This window comes from Lissotriton vulgaris, chromosome 11, assembly GCF_964263255.1.
Source record: "Lissotriton vulgaris chromosome 11, aLisVul1.2, whole genome shotgun sequence".
In the NCBI taxonomy this organism is placed as follows: Eukaryota; Metazoa; Chordata; class Amphibia; order Caudata; family Salamandridae; genus Lissotriton; species Lissotriton vulgaris.
In genome coordinates, this window is record NC_141699.1 from 257,264,503 (window position 1) to 257,285,310 (window position 20,808).

At 49.2% G+C, this 20,808-nt stretch overlaps 1 protein-coding gene across 1 annotated transcript in view; it reads left to right on the forward strand.

The window, feature by feature from the left end:
• The first annotated feature begins 2,142 nt into the window (after nt 1-2,142).
• LOC147679609 (2'-5'-oligoadenylate synthase 1-like) overlaps nt 2,143-20,808 on the forward strand; it is a 183,260-nt gene continuing 164,594 nt past the window's right edge. Inside the window, exon 1 of the mRNA XM_086943184.1 lies at nt 2,143-2,419. The gene's annotated coding sequence lies outside the window, so the exon portion shown is untranslated. The remainder of the gene's footprint in view (nt 2,420-20,808) is intronic.

The window sequence follows — 20,808 nt, forward strand, 5'->3', positions numbered from 1 at the left end:
ACCATCGGAACTCGGACCCACTACCTCGCCGAAAGACTGCACCCACAACATCGGCATCATCCTAGACCGTGAACTCTACATAAAAAGTCAGGTCCACGCTGTTCCTCAGCATGCTTCCACATGCTTCACACAATCTTCAAGTGGCTCCCCATCACCACCAGGAGGATGGTAACACATCCTCATCGCCAGGCAACTGGACTACGACAGCGCACTCTATGCAAGCACCACCACCGAACTCATACAAAGACTCTAGACAATTAGAACGCATCTGCCAAACTGATCCTCACCCTGCCCAAGAGAACCCACATCACCCAGCACCTGAAAGACCTCCACTGGGAAGGTATGAAGGAATTCCGCATGCGTTTTTCATGCATGCCTAAGGAACTCCTTCATTTGAACGAATGCGTCTTAAGCACACATTTCTTCTGTATGCAAGAGTTGTTTTAAGGACTTGCCTTGGGGGGGCGGGTGGGGGGAGCTGGATATTGGAATAGCTGAATTTACTATTCCAACTCCAGTCTGCGCAACAGTAGGGAAGCTGTTACCTTCACAGCAATAGCTTTGAAGTCACAGTGTGATTCCGGCTTTGTCCTGAAAATATCCTATTTCAAGCTTCTGACTCATGCCTACAAAGCCCTCCATGACCTAGGACCCAACTACTTGAACCACCATCTGCACTTTCACCGTCCCCCCAGGAACGTCCAGTCTGCACACCTCGCCCTGGCACAGACCCTTCATATATGCTGCTGCCGTGCCGGAGTACGGTCCTTCTCCTTTCTCTCTGTCAATGCCTCAAACACCCTCCACCTCTGCACATCGCCCTCGCTGACCAACTTCAGGAAGGGGGTCAAGACCTGGCTCTTTAAATGAGACCCACAGCAAGCACCTGGATACACTCTTGGGTGACAAACTGCGTTCTACAAATAATGATTAATTGATTGATCATTGACGAATTACATTCTAGTGAAATGAAATTCAGTTTCCTGCATCTTGAAGCAGAGAATTACGTTGTTCTCTGGCCTAAGGGAGCAACCAAGCTGTTGGACGGATCCTTCCCATCTGAGAAGGGGCGATCCTCTTGCTCCTACAGAATGGACAGTTAATGACTATAGAACGGATGCTGGTGATTGTGGCTAGCCAGCTCCCATGGAAGAGTAGTTTATCCATGGCAATGGTCTATTTTGAAGAAAAACATACTCCTGCAACTGGAACGAACTGGAGGAATTTTGATTAGCATTAATGAGGTTTACTCTTTTCTGATGGGCAAATACATTGCGATGAGAACAGAGACTATGTCTACCATTCCTATGCATCCTGATAAAAGGGAACCCATTCTCTGTCTTTGAACAAGATTGTTACAGCAATTTTAGTGAAGTTGACCGCTCCTTCTGCAAGTCACATTCCGGGAGTTCGGAATGTGTTATCAGATAGCCTAAGCAGAATGTTTCCTCCTTACCAAGACTTGTGTCTCAGACATCAGATTTTTATAACTCTCTGACAGAAATGGCACACTCCAGTCAAATATTTGTTTGCCCGACAAAATAATGATTTTCTCTCAGGGTTTGTTCAAGCATGAGGGAGAAGAATTCTTGCGGGGTAGATGCTCTTTCATATTCGTGGCCCCAGAGTCTTTTGTTTGCCTTACATATACCTCCTCTGATTTTGAAGGCCCTGTTGAGGATAAGAAACAGAAGGCTTCACTAAATTTAATAGCACCTTCATGGACTTACTCCTTTTGGCATCCTCTGCTAGTTAAAATGAAGATTTGGCCACACTGGGTATTTCCAATGTGTCCATCCGCTCTGAAAGTTCTAAAGCTATTCCACACGACCGTCACATTGGCCTGGAGATTGAACTGGTTGGATTGCAGAGGAAAGGGTAGCGAGGTAGCTACAGCCGTACAAGCTTGCTTCCATGAGAAAGGTTCCCCCCCCCCCCCCCCCCCCGAAAGAGGTTGGTACGCTTGGGGTCCGGAGTGAAAGCGAGCCGCAGCTACCTCACAGAGATGAATCGCAACCTACAATCAAGCCTTGCGCAGGAGTGCAGGAGTGTCGAGGGATAGGCATAGATGACACGCTGCCAAGGAAACGAAACCAAGGCAGTGGAGGTCTATGCGTGTGAGTAATGTATGCGGGCTGCTTCGAGGAGGAGGAGGCGGACCTAGGGACCGGAGCTGTTTTTACTTACACTCTTCCTGGCAAAAGTGCAGCGTCAGTCGGCTATCTGCTTCTATCACAAGGAAGGCGATAAAGTGGTCGTAAAGGTGCGAGCGACGTAGGATCGGAGCGGGGGGCGACGTAGGATCGGAGCGGGGGACGCCGCGGCTCGAACAAGACAGCGGAATCTCCTTTTAACACCAGCCCCGCTCTTAGCGAACTGAAGCGCAACAACAGACTCCAGCAGCCAGCCGTCCGCCTCGGTAATTGTGTGATCTCTTCTTGTTTGTCACGTTCTGCATTCCCTGATGATTCCCGACTTTCTCTCTCTCTACCCCTGGTTTATTTATTGTCTCTCTGTCTTTCTATCTCTTCGTTAACAGTATCTGTCACCGTGTTAATTGTCAGACTTCGTGTTTCTCCTCTGTCTGTTTGCCTTCGTTGAGTTCACTGTTCCTGTTTCCATGTATTCATTCACTGTCCCTCTGAGCGCCTCTCTCTACGGCCTGTCTCTGTCAGTCTCTGTCTCTATGCATGTCTCTGCTGTGGAAGTTTCAGCGTGTTTCTCCCTGAATGCCTCTGTTATCTGTCATTATCAGCCCTGTAAAGTTACTGCGATTCAACCCTGGTCCATAAAACTCATGCCTCCCGCCCGCCCCCCTTCCCCCGACCCCTCCTCGAGTGCCAAGGTGGCAGAAACCACACCGGAGAATGCAGCCCTTCAACAATTCTTAGGTCCATGCGTGAGGTGCTGCTCCAGTCCAGGTTTTGTTCCTTTGAATTCTGTGAGTTGTAGTCTTGTTTATGCCATTATGAAACGGAACTACAAGCCCCAGAAGTTCCGACTGGCCACTAAAGGTGGTAAATCTTTGGCAGTCCTAGGCGCCAAAGCCTGGAATACTCTTCCAGCTCATCTTAGAGCATCTCCATCAGAAAAAGTTTTTAAAAAACTACTAAAAACCTGGATCTATGGACTATCGGATTCAAAATGCAAGACCCTAGTCTAAGGACATTTAAAGCTCAGTTACAACCTCCCTACACTCCATTCTGCAATGAAGTCAATAGCGCCAAGATGCTCCTTGGAGTGTACGTGCGCATATAAAAACCCCCAAACATCAAACATCAAACATCAGAAGTCTAAGGGGAAAAAAGTTGGACTGAAGTGGTACTTCATGGACTTGGGGTCGGGAAATTGGCAGCTGTGGAGAATGAAAGAAATGACAATCGGACTGTGGTCATCAGACATAGCATAATTTAGTCAAAGCACGATAAAAACAATAAAACAGGTAAGCATTTTTCAATAATGCAGTAAGGACAACTTTGAGGAGAATCCCCAGTCAGTCGCCTCTAACAAGCACTTCGAAATAAAATAGCAAAAAATAAATCTCACACGCACTTCCCTTAACTATTAAAAGGTAATGAGATCTCTAGAGCTTTTTGTCGCATTTTCAGTGGCAGCTGGCATGTAAGGAGGGCGGTGGGGTGGGGGCAAAAATAAAAGTAAAAAAATAAGTAAAGAAAAATAAACCCACTTACCTTCCTGGCACGGAATCCTCCCCCTCGCTCGGGTCTTCTCCAGGCAGGCAGGCTCCAGTAAAAACTGCAGTAACCAATCCTGGCGCTGCTCTCATGCTGCCTTAGAGCAGCACCAGGATTGAAGGGAGAGGCCTCACTAGCCGCTCTCAAGGACACTGAAGCCCTATGAAATGTGCATGTCTGGCTGGCCATGGCAAGATTGCCGGTCAAAAAGACATGTGCACTTTAAACTTAAGGTGCCCTGCCCATCACTTCTGTCTGCTGCTGCCTGACTGGCAGCATCAGAAATCACTAGCCCCGCCCCATCCTTATGCTCCGCTCGGAACGGGTTTTTGAAAAATATAATGGTAATAAATGCCCGGTTACGTACCGGTAATTTTCATTACTCCGAGTATTGTCTTCCTCGACACATGAGTTACCTAGTGAGCTTTAGCTCCACACCAGACCCATCCAAAGCCAATTAGCATCCAATTCCTCCCATCCCTCCCCAACATGGCCGATCTCCATCATCCTTGTATAAGGGGAGGGTCGACCCACCCAACTTCCTGTAGAACTTCCAAGCCCCAGGAACCACATGACGCGGACCGCCAAACAGGGAGGGCGGGATGGGAACTAAGGTGGTGAGGAAGACAATACTCGGAGTAATGAATATTACCGGTAAGTAACCAGGGCATTACCTTCTTGTAAGTCTTCCTCGCCACCAGAGTTACGTAGTGAGCACATACCCAAGCCAAGCGGCATCATAGAAACTCACAAGAAACCACAGACAACGGGAGAATGCAAAACAGAAAGCAGAATCCAAAGCCAACAGGAGGACAACCACCAAAAAAAAGCACGGAAAGGGCGAACTACAAGAGCCGGAAAAACAAGCCCCAAGAACCGTCCAACAAACCCCCCCACAGAAGGAGCACCCTACACCATACAGTAGGGAACCAGGAGCAAGTGCTGAGAGGATCAGGAAGAGGCCCAACGGAGGATCACAGGGGGCCCCCCAAAGCAAGGGTCCAGGAGACAGACAGACCTCAGGAAGACCGACCCTGCACCTGGACAGAAACCACTGAACCCCGGGCACCAGAGACCAGCAAGACAGCCAGCAGGATTCAACCACACAGGGCTGATAGGGAAGGCAACCAACCAGACCGGACCCAATAGTGACAAACAAGATGACACAGCAGCAAAAAGACATATTCCCTACCAAAAACAGCAACACCGCCCGATGAACAACCGTCAGCGAGAGAGCAGAAGTCATCCCCGACCCAAAGATCGGCAGGAAAGTAGGCAACAACCCACCGGGAACGGGGGACAACTGAGGGGACCGTGGGCAGAAGCCAAGGCACCGGACCAAACACAAAATGGTCCGTCAGGACGAGGAAGAACAGAGGAGACTAAAGGAGGGACTCCTAGCACCCCAATCTGACCCACAGATACAAAGGCCATCAAAAAACCCAACCTACAAGGAGAGGAACCTGAAGGCCATGGACCCCATGGATACAAACAAACCCCACAGAATGGCCATCAACACCAACGGAAGAACCCAGGAGGTCCCCAGGCAAAGAGCCCCAGGAAGCAGCAGGAAACAACTCCGAAGCAACCCGGCCACCAAAGGACCCTAACTGGACAACTTAGGACCGCGGAACGCCCGCAAGGCCATCCACTGAGCCCGAAGAGCAGAAGGAGCCAGGCCCAAGGCAAAGCCAACAGAAAGGAAAGCAACCCACAATGGGGCCACAGAAACAGCTGTAGCTTACAGCACCTGGAATTCCCAGGCAGTCACCCACCCAATTACTAACCAGGCCTAACCCAGCTTAACATCCGAGATCAGATGAAACAGGTGCTCACAGAGTGGTACGGCCACAGGCAGACAGGTGACAGGAGCCCTCAATGAACGCCACCACCACCAGGGAGTAATCCTGAGAAAGGCAAAGGAAGTGGCACGCTGACCACAGAAGGTGCAGTACCAGCCATTCACAAGGGGACACCAAAGCCAACTGCCCCAACAGACCTAGGGCCGGCCATCCTGCGAACCCCCGAAATGAGGACAGCCGCCATGCAACACGCACCTCGACCGGGGCCAAACATGCAAGGAACGCCAAGAGCAACAAGCCAATGGGAGCCGGAAGGCAGCGGGAAGCCAGCCGTACGAAGCGCCTCACCCATGGGAGGAGGGACCGGAAGAAAGACCTGAGGACGCAAGGAACCCCCAGTTGCCCAACTGCAGGGACGGGAGAAGGGGTGTGCAGGAGAGCATCCCGCACCCTACAGCCCCACAGACAGACAGTGACTAGGCACAACGCTTAACAAACAGACCGGCAGAGGTGCGCCGGCAAGCAACATTCGCAGAAGGGCGAGCACACCAAGGTGAGCCCATAAGTGCAGGGCCCCATGCCGGCAGAGCCTGGTAGAGCAGGGCCAAGTAAAATAGGAGAGCACAATCCCGCCAGAACCCGCTAGTGCGGGACAAAATAACATAGGAGAGCACAATCCTACGAGAGCATGCTAGTGCAGGGCTACTTAAAACAGGAGAGCCCAATCCCCCAGAGCTTGCTAGTGCAGGGCTGATTAAAATAGGAGACGTCCCTGCCACCAGTCAGCAGCCAAGAGGTGCGAGGGGAAGGGAGGGGAGCCAAACAATGAGCCCGCTCATGCAGGCTCTCACCCCCAGGGTTGTGGGATCTGCTAGAGCAGTATCTCAAGCTCACGTACCTCAAAAGCAAACTTGAAGAGACTCTACAGCGCAGAACAAAAGAAATAGGAAGTTGGGTGGGTCGACCCTCCCCTTATACTGGTTCAAGGGTGATGGAGGCCGGCCATGTTGGGGAGGGATGGGAGGCATGGGATGCTAATTTGCATCGGAGGGTTCTGGTGTGGAGCTAAAGCTCAAGATGTAACTCTGGTGCTGAGGAAGACTTATGAGGAGGTAATGACATCTATTACCAGTTTATTTTTCTATCTCTGGGGCAATTTTTTAATTGGGCGATGCTCTTCCGCCTTAATGTTCATACAAGTTCATTCATCTTGATAGAGAAATAAAAACAGGAGGGGGGATTGCCATAGCTTTTAAAAAGCACTTGGTGGTGAAATGGATAACCACAATTAGCAATGATTGTCTGGAACTAGGGATTTTTAAGGTTACTGTGTCTGCATCTGACTGTTGGTATGGCGCCTTAACAAAAGCTAAATTTACCGACCTTTTGACGGAACGCATTGCTTTGTATGTGTTGGGAACACACAGATTCATCCTATTGGGAGATTTTAATTTTCATGGGGAAAATCAGATAGAGCCGGAGATGAATACACTTCTATCCTCCCTAGAACAGATGGGATTAACGCTAAAAACAGAAGGTGCTACTCATATTGCTGGTCACCAATTTGACCTGGTCTTTTTGAATATGGACCAGCTTCTGTGCAAGACTCCCGAACCTCTCCCTTGGTCGGATCATTCTCTGATTGAGATTAGTGTGCAGTACCCAGACTCCTATGCAGTCAACCGCCCTGTCTTAACATGTTCTAAGCTGGGCAGGAAATGGCATAAACTTACTGCAGCTTCCTTCGACGAGGTCTTTGCTTCGGGCCCCATTATACATGCCTATGAGGCTGGCGCTAAATTGGAAGCCTTTAACGCCGCCTTGGAAATAGCATTTGATATGATTATCCCCATGCAGAAACAGAGTGGTACGACCAGGCGGGCATCGGCCCCTTGGTATACAAGGGAATTAAAAAAAGAAAGAGCTTTTTGCAGAGGCCTGGAAATAAGCTGGTGTGCAAACAAGACAATAGAAAACAAAGTGCCTTATAGACAGGCATTGGCCAAATACCACCGGAAGCTAAAAGAGGCTAGGCGGCAGTACATAACAACTCAGATTGAGAGTGCCAGTAACTCCGCTAAAGCACTGTTTGGGATAGTAAAAGAGTTTGTGTCCCCTAAAGTATGTAGTCAAGCCCCGATGATCTCACAGGAACAATGTGACTCTTTAGCACTCTTCTTTCATAATAAAATCGCTAAAATCTACGAGAACTTTCCCCTATTAACCCCGCATAACGAGGAGGTTCTTAGCATACTAGAGAAGCAGGATGTAATGGTGGCATGCTCTCTGAGCAGCTTTACATTAATTTCGATAGAAGAGGTTCTGAAAGGCCTGACTATGGCCAAGTCAGGGTCCCCACAGGCTATCTGCCCTCCTAGGATTATGACACTCCTAGCAACTAGCAGGGTCCAATCGATTACAGACATCTTTAATTGGTCAATACTCATGGGCTCTATTCCATCACCATGGAAGGAAGCTTTTGTACGCCCTATTCTGAAAAAGCCTGTGGCGGACCCTTCTATATTGGGAAATTATAGACCCATTTCCCTTTTATCACTCTTGAGCAAAATCTTGGAAGGGATTATTAACCGCCAACTCAGCACTTACCTTGAAGAAAACCATCTCCTGGATCCCTCACAATCAGGATTCAGGCCAGGGTTTAGTACTGAGACAGCAATGTTGGAAGTAACCACTCCCTTAGACTAACCATCGACGCAGGGGGTTCAGAAATCCTAATCTTACTCGATCTCTCCGCAGCCTTTGATACCATCTCACACTCTAGGCTGGCGAAGAGACTCGCGGCTTTAGGAATAAATGGGATGGCATTTAAATGGCTGATCGACTTCTTGTCAGAGCGATTCCAAACAGTAATGCTGGGGCCGTATACATAAAAAAAAGGCACTTGGGTAGAGGCGTCCCGCAGGGCTCCTGTTTGAGCCCTACTCTTTTTAACATATATATGGCCCCACTGGCCATGATTGTTGAGAGATTAGGCTTTGTTATTGTCTCTTATGCAGACGATACACAGCTGATCTTTAACATCGGATCAAACCCCACTCTCGATAAAGCTTGTTTTGCCGAAGGCATGATCATTATTGCGAACTGGATGACAGCAAACTGTCTCCAGTTGAATCCGGACAAAACGGAGCTGATGTTGTTGGGGAAAGCAACAGATAACTGGTCAGAGGATTGGTGGCCTCAGGAGCTAGGCGCTTCTCCTTCCCCTAAAGGATCAGTAAAGAGCCTAGGATTAAAGCTGGACCAAGGCCTAAACATGAAAGCCCAAGTCTCCTCTATGACAAGCTCATGCTATTACGCCCTCCGACTGGTGAGGAAAATATTTCCCCATATTCCCGTCTCCTATTGGAGATCCCTAGTACAAGCAATGGTCACCTCTCGCTTGGACTATGGAAACGCCCTGTTGGCGGAGGTCGGAGAGACTCTCATGGCTAAACTGCAGGTGGTGCAGAACACTGCCGCTAGAATGATCCTTAATCAGCCGGCAGGTTCACCCTCCGCTCCGCTCCTGAAGAAGCTACATTGGTTGACAGTAAAAAAAAGTCATGTTTTAAGATCTGTTGTTTAACATATAAGGCTGTTAACAATACTGGCCCAGTGTACTTACAGAATAAATTACGTAAATATATTCCAAGCAGGAATCTTAGCTCGAGGGTCCAGGACTTGCTCCAGATCCCCCGTATTTGGTTGGTCCGGACGGGAGGTAGATCATTCTCGTTCTTGGCACCCAAGTACTGGAACCAGCTCCCTTTGATTAAATTTCCCTCTAAGGCGGAAAGCCGGAGGTTAGCACGCTGCACCTGAATCGATTTTTAAAAACTTGTCACTGTTTTCACCTGTTGTTGTTTTTAACCTGTACTCAACACCACGAAGCTCACCTGAGCAAAAGCGCCGCTTCACGCGCTCAGCCTGCCCTCCCAGACCCTCTAAACACAGCGAGTCCCCGCTGCCAGAGGGGAAAACGCCCACACCGCCAGCGCGGTCAAAGGCGAAGCCACGCCCACTGCGAGGCCACGCCCACCGGACTACTTAAACGCTTGGAAAGCGCAACGACTCATTCTTGATTAAATTTCCCTCTGAGGCGGAAAGCCGGAGGTTAGCACGCTGCACCTGAATCGATTTTTAAAAACTTGTCACTGTTTTCACCTGTTGTTGTTTTTAACCTGTACTCAACACCACGAAGCTCACCTGAGCAAAAGCGCCGCTTCACGCGCTCAGCCTGCCCTCCCAGACCCTCTAAACACAGCGAGTCCCCGCTGCCAAAGGGGAAAACGCCCACACCGCCAGCGCGGTCAAAGGCGAAGCCACGCCCACTGCGAGGCCACGCCCACCGGACTACTTAAACGCTTGGAAAGCGCAACGACTCATTCTTGATTAAATTTCCCTCTGAGGCGGAAAGCCGGAGGTTAGCACGCTGCACCTGAATCGATTTTTAAAAACTTGTCACTGTTTTCACCTGTTGTTGTTTTTAACCTGTACTCAACACCACGAAGCTCACCTGAGCAAAAGCGCTGCTTCACGCGCTCAGCCTGCCCTCCCAGACCCTCTAAACACAGCGAGTCCCCGCTGCCAGAGGGGAAAACGCCCACACCGCAAGCGCGGTCAAAGGCGAAGCCACGCCCACTGCGAGGCCACGCCCATAATACCCACCATAAATGTGTCGGCCATACCAGCGCAGCGGACGAGCGCAGCGGGAGCGCCGTTTGCGCGCCGAAGGCGTGCCTAAGGCAAGCCCGTCTGCGCCCGTCCGCGCACGACCGGGCCTAGGGCCAGACCCCCTGGCACCTAGAGCTCCCATCAAGACCACCTACTCCCGTCGGGACCTTTTAAGCCTTAGACCTTCCATCGCCCCCTCATGCAGATACATCCACGATATGAATGGACCTTTCATCAACTGTACTAACTGCCGGCCCACCCAGCTTAAACTTCCTACTCGAGTGGAGAAGCCCGCAACCCTCAAATTTGCCTCGCTGAACTGAACTGCCGCTCCCTCCCCAAACATGCGACACTAATCCAGCACAAATTCCAGACTCTGAAAGCCTTCAATTCACAATCAAACTTGACCCTATGAATTCCCTCTCAGGGATTCTAGTCTACCGTCCCCCCGGCCACCCTGGTCCTTTTCCAAATGCCCTCTTAGACACTGTAGCAACTCAGGCCCACTCCGTCACGAATTTCATATTAGTGGGAGACTTGAACATTCACTTCGAAGACACCTCAGATTCTGGAGTAGTCGACCTGATCACTGATCTAGCGGCTCTGGACCTTCGTCTCTTCAACTCAGGAGCCACCCACACCAAAGGCCATCTGCTGGACCCAGTGTTCACTAGCACCCCCACGATGCAAGTATTAAACCCGATCCCTCTTCCGTGGACGGACCACTTCCTGGTCCCATTCCAACTTCCGGGAACCCTTAGAAAACCTCAGAAATTGCCCACCTACACCAGAGGTAGGACCTGGTCCAAACTTCCCATTGAAGAATGGGCCAAGACCCTGATATCGACCACCCCGGTGCATGAAGATACCCCGGACAACGCCGATAGCAATTTCAGAAACTGGATCACGACCTCCCTTGATTCCGTGCTCCCACTCAGAATGCGAGAGGACAAAACCAACAACACGGGCTCTGCACCGTGGTACACCCCAGAACTACGTCAGCTCCGCAAAAACTGTAAAAGAGCCGAACGGCTTTGGAGAAAAGACTGGCAGAATGCCAGCAAAGAGGCCTACCACTCCTCAGTCAAAATCTATAAAAATGCAATTAAGTCCTCCAAAGCCTCCCACTATGACACCCGGATAAAGGAAGCCTCAAACTCCTCTAGGGAATCCTATCTCATCGTGAAGGAGCTACTGAAAGTTCCCATCTCTCCCTCCTCCACCACCCCCCAGGTATACAGAAGCAATGACCTAGCCACATATTTTAACAACAAAATTGCCCGTATCCTTACATCCCTCCCTCCTCCTAATTCCCCCACCCATAGGAACAATACTCAGCTCCCCTGTCAGACGGCAACACGTCCCCAACTTGAGACATTCAGGCTAGTAACGCCTAACGAGGTGGAAGCAACCCTGAATAAAATAAAAAGCGGATCCCCTTTAGACCCTGCACCTATGAGATTCCTCAAAAACGTGGCCCCCGCTATCACCCCCACACTCACGGAGCTCATCAACTGCTCACTGGCACGAGGATCAGTCCCCGACAGCTGGAAAAGCGCAGTGGTGAAGGCCCTTCTTAAAAAGCCTCAGCTTGACCCAACTGATATGGCAAATTACCGACCCATATCCCTCCTCCCGGGGATTAGCAAGATCACCGAGAAACTGGTGAATGGTCAACTCTCCCGATTTCTCGAGACGAATAACATCCTACGGCAATCCCAAACCGGGTTCCGCCCGGGACACGGTACTGACACCGCCCTACTTGCCGTCATCGAGGAGGCAAGGCGCATTCTAGACTCAGGAGGATCAGTGGCAGTGATCCTCCTCGACCTGAGTGCTGCCTTCGACACAGTCAACCATCGTGTCCTCCTCCATCGGCTGGCTGCAGCAGGGCTTACCGGGACGGCACTCAGCTGGATAGAGTCCTTTCTCACCGGACGCACGTTCCAGGTCTGGGACGGAGAATACCACTCGTCCACACTTCCACTCACCAGCGGGGTGCCTCAGGGCTCCTCCCTGAGCCCCACGCTTTTTAACGTGTATATGGCCCCTCTGGAAGATGTGGTAACACCTTTCGGGATAAAAATCGTGAGTTACGCTGATGACACACAATTGGTCGTCTCCCTATCCCAACTAGACGACCACCCAGACAAACTACCAAACTGTCTCACCGAAATTCACGGCTGGATGTGCGAATCATCATTAAAACTCAACGGTTCTAAAACCGAAGTGATGCTCATGGGTAAACAATGGGCGACCATCCCCCCTGCGATCTGGCCAGACGTGTTCGGGGAAATCCCCACCCCGAAACACGAAATCAAGACCCTCGGAGTCTGGCTAGAACCCGACCTCTCAATGAAGACTCAAGCGGCCAAAACGGCAGGGACCTGTCTTGGGCTCCTGCGTACCATCCGCAGAATCTTCCCCCTTCTTCCGCTCGTGTCTAGGAAACTATTAGTGCAGGGCCTTATAATGTCACGGCTAGACTATAGCAACATGGTCTACCTAGGCGCGCCGGAAGCTACCTTAGCGAGACTGCAAAGAGCCCAAAATGCAGCAGCCCGCCTAATCATGAGCGTACCCCCAAGAGTATCCGCTAAACCCGCCATTAAGGCTCTGCACTGGCTCCCAGTCCGCCAAAGGGTGGAATTTAAAGCCATGTGCACGGCCTATAAACTGATCAATGGCTCGGGACCTGCGATCCTCAGCGGCCTGGTCACCCCTTACAAAGCACCCAGAGCTCTACGGTCCGAGAGCGAGTACCTGGCCAATATTCCCAAATTTAAGAGGACTCGCACCGGAGGTCGACGTTTCTCTGTGAAAGCGTCCACCGGATGGAACTCCCTCCCACGCTCCCTCAGACTGGAGCCCTGTTACCTGACGTTCAGGAAAAAACTCAAAACCCTTCTGTTTCCTAAATAAACCCTTCGCCCCTATCCCCCTCAGCAGGATTTAATCTTCATAGCGCGGGGATGCCCTCGGGTCACCAGGCGCTTTACAAGTTGCTAAAAAAAAAAAAAAAACAACACTCTACAATGCTTTTAGGAAACGGTTGAAAGCACATCTGTTTTAATTCTGGCCAGTCCTATCTGCCCTCTTATCCACCCTAGGATATATGTATTTCTGGATAGCGCCGCAATGCCCCAGGGTGAGGCGAGCGCTCTATAAACCTTAACAAACACACACACAATGGAGGAGCCGCCCCGTGACATTTTGCCGCCCATATAGTGGTGTGGGTGGGTGCTTACTATAAGGTTGGGTTCACCTACGCACATAGAGGCCAGTCCTATAGTCCCTTGATCATTTAAAACCCTCCTAGTTGATGGTACTTTAGGACTGAGGCCTCAGGACGGTGCACCGAATGGGAATTCCGAAGCCCCTGCCGCAGAATTTTCAGCACTTGTACATGGGGCCTATCATAGCCCACATGGGCTTCTGAACAACAAAAAATACTGAAGGTCTATCACATTTTTGAGACACTGCTTTATTCAAAATTACAATTAATTCTTTTCAACTTGCGTACCGGGCTTTGGAAAAACGAAAGATTGAACAATAACTAGAGACATTATATCTACTAAGGGTTTTATGATAAATGTTTTCGGAACCACTTTTTAGGTGGATTGCCGGACTTCTAAGTCATGGGATAGGCAGACCTCGCCTTTTTTCCAAATACAGAAAACATCAGTCGTATCGTGGCCATGCCTGTTATCCAGTTTTAAGAAATAGTATACGTTTTCTTCGCTAAAAGCCTTGAGGAAGTCACCGGATTTGACGAAACATGTGTCGACTGTTGTGCTGTTGGATCAAGACTATAGAGCCTCTTACATCTTCACAAACTAGTCTTCTAATTGTAATGTTCTTTTGAAAAAACAGGGGGTCTCTATGTCTCATGTTTGAAAATTATGATTGAGGCTCCCTGTTTTGCGTTTTACTGATATTTACCGTAACATACAGACAGAAAACCATTTATCTTCTTGTCTGTATTTATTTTTAAATGTAGATAAAAACGGAAATTGGGGGCTTTTTGAATGATTCTAAATACACTTTGCCATGACTGCCAGGCCAATAACTGTGTGCATTGATAGGCAAGGGAGTTAAAAAAGAAAGCAATTTTAGTAAAGAGGATTAAACAGCAGTAGACATCCACAAGGCTGATACTGAAATGTGCATATTTTCATATGAGTGCATTGATTTATCTTCTGTGGGTGTTCATATCACTGAAAACTGGTAGGCATTCGAGCAGGACTGCATATTTATTGGTTAAAATAAATGTGGAAATATACCAGTTTCAACTTAATTTTTTTCACATTACCCATAATAAGTATGGATAAATACAGCTAAAGTAAACAAAAAAGAAATATGGATAAATACAGACGGAAATGACAAAAAAATAAATACCATAAAACCGGGAGCCCTAATTATGAGATCCTAATATATCGTTTTGCCTACATTAAAAAGTACATCCTTTTTTACGAATCCATCTTTGCTTGTTATCAGTGATACATTCAGAAATATGAAATGCATTCTTGCTTATAAAGGTTGGACATAAGGGGAAATAGGTATCACTTTTTGAGTGCTGGGGTACCTGTATTGTACATTGTAATACACAGCAACTGCTTTCAGAGGCTGCATGTTTATGCACCCAAGGTAGTAAGGTGTTTTTGTAACCCCGAGTGGCACCACAACCAATTGTTTGTTTGCTATCTATGATAAGTTAATATCAAGAACATCACTTTAATTGCTCAGTCTGATTACATACTCTTTCCGAAGTGCGATCTATTAGACACTACTACTGCTATTCTGTTCTTTGGAAATTGACTCATCTTGGCAGAAAACTCTGAAAGAGACAAAAACAGCAAGAGAAAAAGAACCCATCCTGTCTTAACATGTGAATATGGAAGCGAGCAGAAACACAAGGAGACGTTCCAATAGTGGCCAAAGAAGATGTAGTCTCATATAATGTAAAAAAAAAACCGGACTTACACCTTCTTACGCATCTGATCGCTACTGGAGGCATGCAAGTCACCAAAGAAGCCATGGCTGCCCTAGTTCTAAAGGAGTGGGATGTGAAACCCGCCTAGTTGCCTCCTATCTAAGCTAGTGTCTGTTTGCACAGCTGTATAAACTAAACATGCGTGAGAGGTGTGCCATCCTGATGTAACAGGAGATCTGTACGCCTCTTTGAGAGGAAACGTGTGTATAGGACAGGGCAGCTATAAATGCAACCAAACCTCTTTCCCTGCCTGATTTTTTTGGGTTCTCCTAACCCTCACAGTTAAGACCTTCTGTGTCAGTATAAGAGTACCAATCCTGGTCTGGCTGGGAGGCTACGACCAACTCAGATACCCTATGGCCCAAAAATGTCATCAGTAAGCCAGACAGAAGTGCAAGGACTCAGAAAGGGATAAACATAAGGATGTGAGAATATTCGGTACCTCAGTTAATCTGCTCATGTCTATGGGTCTCCATGTATCCAACTTGGAAGGCAACACACACTCCTACCCCTTCATGGCCTTTTTAACTCGCACATTCTTTGTGGGGTTCCAAACTCCTCTGACCGTGGTGAAAAAAAACAATAGCAGACAGCTGCCTCCTAACACCCTACTGATTTTCCCGCTCTAGGATTTGACAGGAAATTCGGGACCTCCCCACTGTCTTAAATCAGCCCCCCCGTTGCTTGCATCAAACATTCTAGCCAGTGGAGGTTTTGTAGGTTTTGGATGATGTGTTTGTGTCGAGGGATGCAGAGGGTGAGTCTGTCTGAGGTGTTCTGTATCGTCTGGAGTTTGCGGAGCAGAGACTTGTTGATCCCGGCATAGAGGGCGTTTCGGTAGTCCAGTCTCCTGGTTATGAGTGCGTGGGGGACAGCTATGGTCCATGGGGTGGGGGAGCTGCCGAGGGTGGTGGGCCATCAGGTATTGTCCCATGCATAGGGGGAGGGTCCGAGAATGAGGACCTCTCTCGTCTCCGATTTGAGCTTCAGGCTGCTGCTGCTCATCCAGGATGCAATGTCCTTCAATCCTTCCTGGAAGCTGAGTGTTGTGGTGATGGGGTCCTTGGTGAGGGAGAGGATGAGCTGGGTGTCATCGGCGTAGGGCACTATATTGAGTCCATGATGCCTGACGATGGTGGCTAAGGGCGCCATGTAGATGTAGAAGAGCGTAGGCCTGAGCGATAATCCTTAGGGTACTCCGCAGTTGATCTCTGTGGGTTCGGAGAGGAAGTCTGATTCTTTGGGTTCTGAAAGTGAGGAAGGATCAGAACCAGTTGAGGGTGGTTCCCTATATGCTGGTGTCTTGGAGTATGGTGGTGAGTGTGCGGTGGGATACGGTGTCAACGGCTGAAGAGAGGGTGAGTAGGATCAGTGCTGTGGTGTGTTGTTTGGTCGAGGAGGGTGCGGATGTCATCTGTAGCGTTGAGTAGAACGGTCTCCATGCTGTGGTTGCTGCGGAATCCTGATTGGGTGGGGTCGAGGATGGAGTTCTCTTCGATGAATTTAATTTGTTGGACGTTGACAGTCTTCTCTGAGACGTTGGGCGGGAAGGGGAGGAGGGAGATGGGTTGGTAGTTCTTGAGGTCAGTAGGATCTGCAAAGGGCTCTTGAGTAGGGGCCTGACTTTACGCATTTCCAGTCATCGGGGAAGGTGCCGGTTTCAAAGGGGGCATTGATGGTGCGTCATAGTTCCTATGCGGCAACGGCTCTTTGGAAGATGTGCGGAGGGCAGGTGTCCATGGGGGCTCCTGTGTGAATGCCTTTTATGGTCGATGCAGTGTCTTCAGTTGTGACTGGGGTCCCAGAGGAGATAGTGGGCTGGCTGGAGTTGCTGGTGGAGGGAGTGGTTTGAGAGTGTCAGGTGTCTGGTCATTGAAGTTGTTGTAGAGGCCCTTCATTTTCAGATGGAAATACAAACAAGCTTGTTGCAGAGGTCCTGGGTGGGATGATGTCTGCGGTTTCGCTGGGGGGTATGGTGAATTCCCGGATGATGCTGAAGAGTTCCTTTGAGTTGCTGGAGTTGGCGAGGATCTTGTTCTGGATGAAGGTCCTTTTGGTGGACCTGATGCGTTGGTGGTAATCTGTCATGGCGTTTTTGTAGGTTGTGCGGTCTTCCGAGAAGTTGCTGTTTCCCTAATTCTTCTCTAGACGTCTGCAGGAGTGTCTGGATTATTGGAAGTCGGTGGTGAGCCAGGTGATCTTTCTAGGGCACTGGCTGTCGGGGTTACATAGGTGTGCAAGCTCATCTGCACAGTTGGTGATTCATCTGTGAAGTTCTCTGTCTTTGAGGTTGGTGTTGGTCGAGGTGGAGAGGGCATCGCAGTTGAGGGTGAAGTTGAGCTGCTTCTCAGTGACCATGCTCCAGTTCCTTGGCCGAGGGGGTGGGCAGGTTTGGGGGCCTTGGGTTTGTTGACTTGGAAGTGTATGCTGTGGTGGTCTGTCCAGGGGTGTTGCGTGGTGTGGCTGAAGTGGATGTTGTTACCTCTTGCAAAGATGGGGTCAAGGGTGTGTCCGGTCTTGTGGGTGCGGGTGGTGATGAGTTGTTTCAGTCAGAGGTTGGCAAGGTTGTCCAGTAGGGTGACGGAGTTGGGGATGCTGAGGTTGTCGAGGTGGAAGTTGAGGCCTCTGATGAGTATGTAGTACATGGAGGCGATGGCGTGGGGCGCGATGAGGTCGGCAATAGTAGTGGTGAACGCGTTTCGAGGTCCGAGAGGTCTGTAGGCGAGGGTGCCTCATAGGGTCATTGTGAGGCTGGTCTGGATCTGGAAATGGAGGTATTCAGTGGTGGGTGGGCTGTCGCTGGAGGTGGTGAGTCAGAGGGAGCTCTTGTCTCGATGGCAAGTCCTCCTCCTGGGCAGTTGGGGCGGTCCTTCCTCTGGATCTTGTATCCTTCGAGGATGGAGGTGGCGATGTCAGGGCTAGAGGTGGGGTTAGTCCACGTTTCTGTGAAGAAGGCGACGTCTGGCGCAAGGGTGTCAGTAAGGTCCCAGATCTCTACAACATGCAGGGGGCACACATTAAGGGGGATGCATATCAGGGCTTCGGGGGCACGGCATATTATGTGGTGGTGGCGGCGTTCTGGGTGAGGTGGATGGTGAGGTGGATGGTGAAGGTTTGGTGGCAGTAATGGTAGGAGAACTGGCCATGGTTGGTGTTCGGCGTAGACAGCTGGTAGTTGTTGTTCCTTCTGGGGTTGAGTTTGTGGAGGGCAGCTGAGTCAAAGCGGTGGGTGGTCTGAGATCCATGGTCTCTGGCGCTGGTCGTGGTTAGGTAGCAGACACGCGCAGACAGGCTTGCAGCCGCCATTAAATAGGGAAGAGAGGAGGGAAGCGCTGCTGGGAGACGGGAACCAGCATGGGGGGAGGTGCCTTATTTGCAGACATGGTCCTAGGGGCCAATGATGCCGCAATCGATGCTGGCAAAAAGTGGCACCAAGCTTCCACAGTGACACCAGAATGGGAAACCGCTCAAGACAAGTTATGTTTAGGGGTGGGCGGAATTTGCCGTATTGCCCTATGCAAAATTCTGCAAAACGGCAAGAAATCTCAGAGAGCATGCGGAATTTCGCGTGCTCGCGGAGATTTCTTGTTGCACCTGTTGTAATCTATGCAGGGTCTCAGGAGTAGACGAGCATCGTGCCAGAATGAATCCTGCCCTGCATATTTATGCAAGAAGATGCCACAGTTTTGTGCAATTCCTCTACTCAGCTGGAGTACTTTCTACTGGCTAATCAGTAAGTGAAGAAAGGAAGAACAAGTGAGAGGAGCAGAGTTTTGAGAGAAGAAACAGGAACAAGGGAGAGGTGCTGAGGTTTGAGAGAATAAAACATGAACAAAGGAGAGGGACAGAGGTGTGAGAGAAGAAAACAGGAATAAGGGAGAAGGCAAATGTGTTAAAGAAGAAAACAGGGAAGATGGGACAGAGATAACAAAAGAGATACGAGGGACGTCGGGGTTGGCAGAAGTGAGTCAGAAGTAGAAGGGGCAGAGTTGTGGGAGTGAAAGTGGGGGGTAGAGATTTGAGAAAAGAAGGTGATGAGCGGAATGAAATGTTAGAAAAGAACGAAGGGGAAGGACCAGAGCAGATGTGTGGGGGAAGGAAGCAGGGATGGAAGGAGGGGGAAGTAAACTGAGAGGTGGACGGAGGAGAAGACCTGTATGTGCAAAAATACAGCAAGTTGTGAGAGCTAGAAGCTTGTGAGAAGCAAGGACAAGAAGAGGGGCTGGTGTGCGAGAGGAGAGAGAGGAGGGACAGAGGCTCAGAAGTGGTAGAGGGGGACGAGGGAGTGAGCTCAAACAGAAGGAGGGAAGGGGAAGCACAGGTACAGAGTTGTGAGAAAAGGTGTGGCGTGGAGGAGAGCAAATGTGTCTCACGTGGAGTGACGAAAGAGAGAAAGTGAAACTAGGTGAGAGAAGAAAGTGACAGGAGGTGGGAGGTGCCTCGAAGCTTGGGTGCCTGGCAGGTACACCTCATGGATGTGTAAAGTAACTCACAACAACACAAGTGTGTGAATTAGTAGTGAGAGGGTAAACAAAGAAACAGGTTACTGGAAGAGGCATGACTCAAAAGGAGATGAGAAACACCTTGTTTGAAATTCTTAGAAAAGAGACACAAAGACACAATCCAAACGTCGTTTGTAGAAAATGTGTTTAATATTCCACGAGACTGATGCAGGTTTGTAAACGTTGTCAAAAATTACTATTATTTTAATTATTTTAAAAAATGTGCACAGAAATAAGGTAGAGCAGTGTTTCCCAAACTTTTTAAAAACATTAAAACAGTAATTCGGAAAAAATTAACACATGTGTGGACACAAAAGAAATACTTGAATTACTAATGATTTTAGGAGTATATTTACAGGCCCCTATCACTATGGGAACATCACTTTTTGAGACGTTCCCGTGGCGATGGGGGCTTTGCCTTATTTACAAGGCAACGTTAAGCCACTTAACGTGGCTTAACGGTGCCTTGTAAATTAGACCCCCTTTCACCCAATGCTTAGCGGGAAAGGGGTGGGCAGTGGGTGTTGCTGTGGGCATTTCCCCTGCGACACCCATTGATTTTGACGCTGCCCCCTATTTACAAGGCGTAAATGGGAGGCAGCGCCAAAATTAAGACCAGGGAAAACCTGGTCCTAACTTGGCAAAACAAGGAGAAATGCTTCATTTGTCCTTGTTTTTGCAAAACGCCTTTGATTGTTTATGTTCAGGAAGGTGACCCTTCCTGCACATCAACAATCTTTAAAACAAAAATTACATTTTGTAACTTTCATGAGCATTAAACTGTATACATAGAATTGACACAACGACATTTCAAGAATGTTTATGTGCAGGAAGGGGGACCTTCTTGTACATAAACAATCTTCCCCTGTTAAGTGTAGCGCCAGCGCAGGGGAAACACAGGGCTGCACTATATTCTTGTAAATATGGGGCAGCCCTGCGTTTCTGAGGTGGTGGAGTGTGTTGTTAAGCCAAGGAGGCTAACAACACTCTCTACCACTTCTGTTGTATTTTTATATTGAAAGAATTTGCAAGAAAACTAAAAAAGTTGATGGGAAGGTTGGTGCTGCATCTCCGTGACTAACTTTTCAATCGTTGGTTTTATTTTGCAGTACGAGGCTCCTGCTCCTGCCAGGGCCAGACTG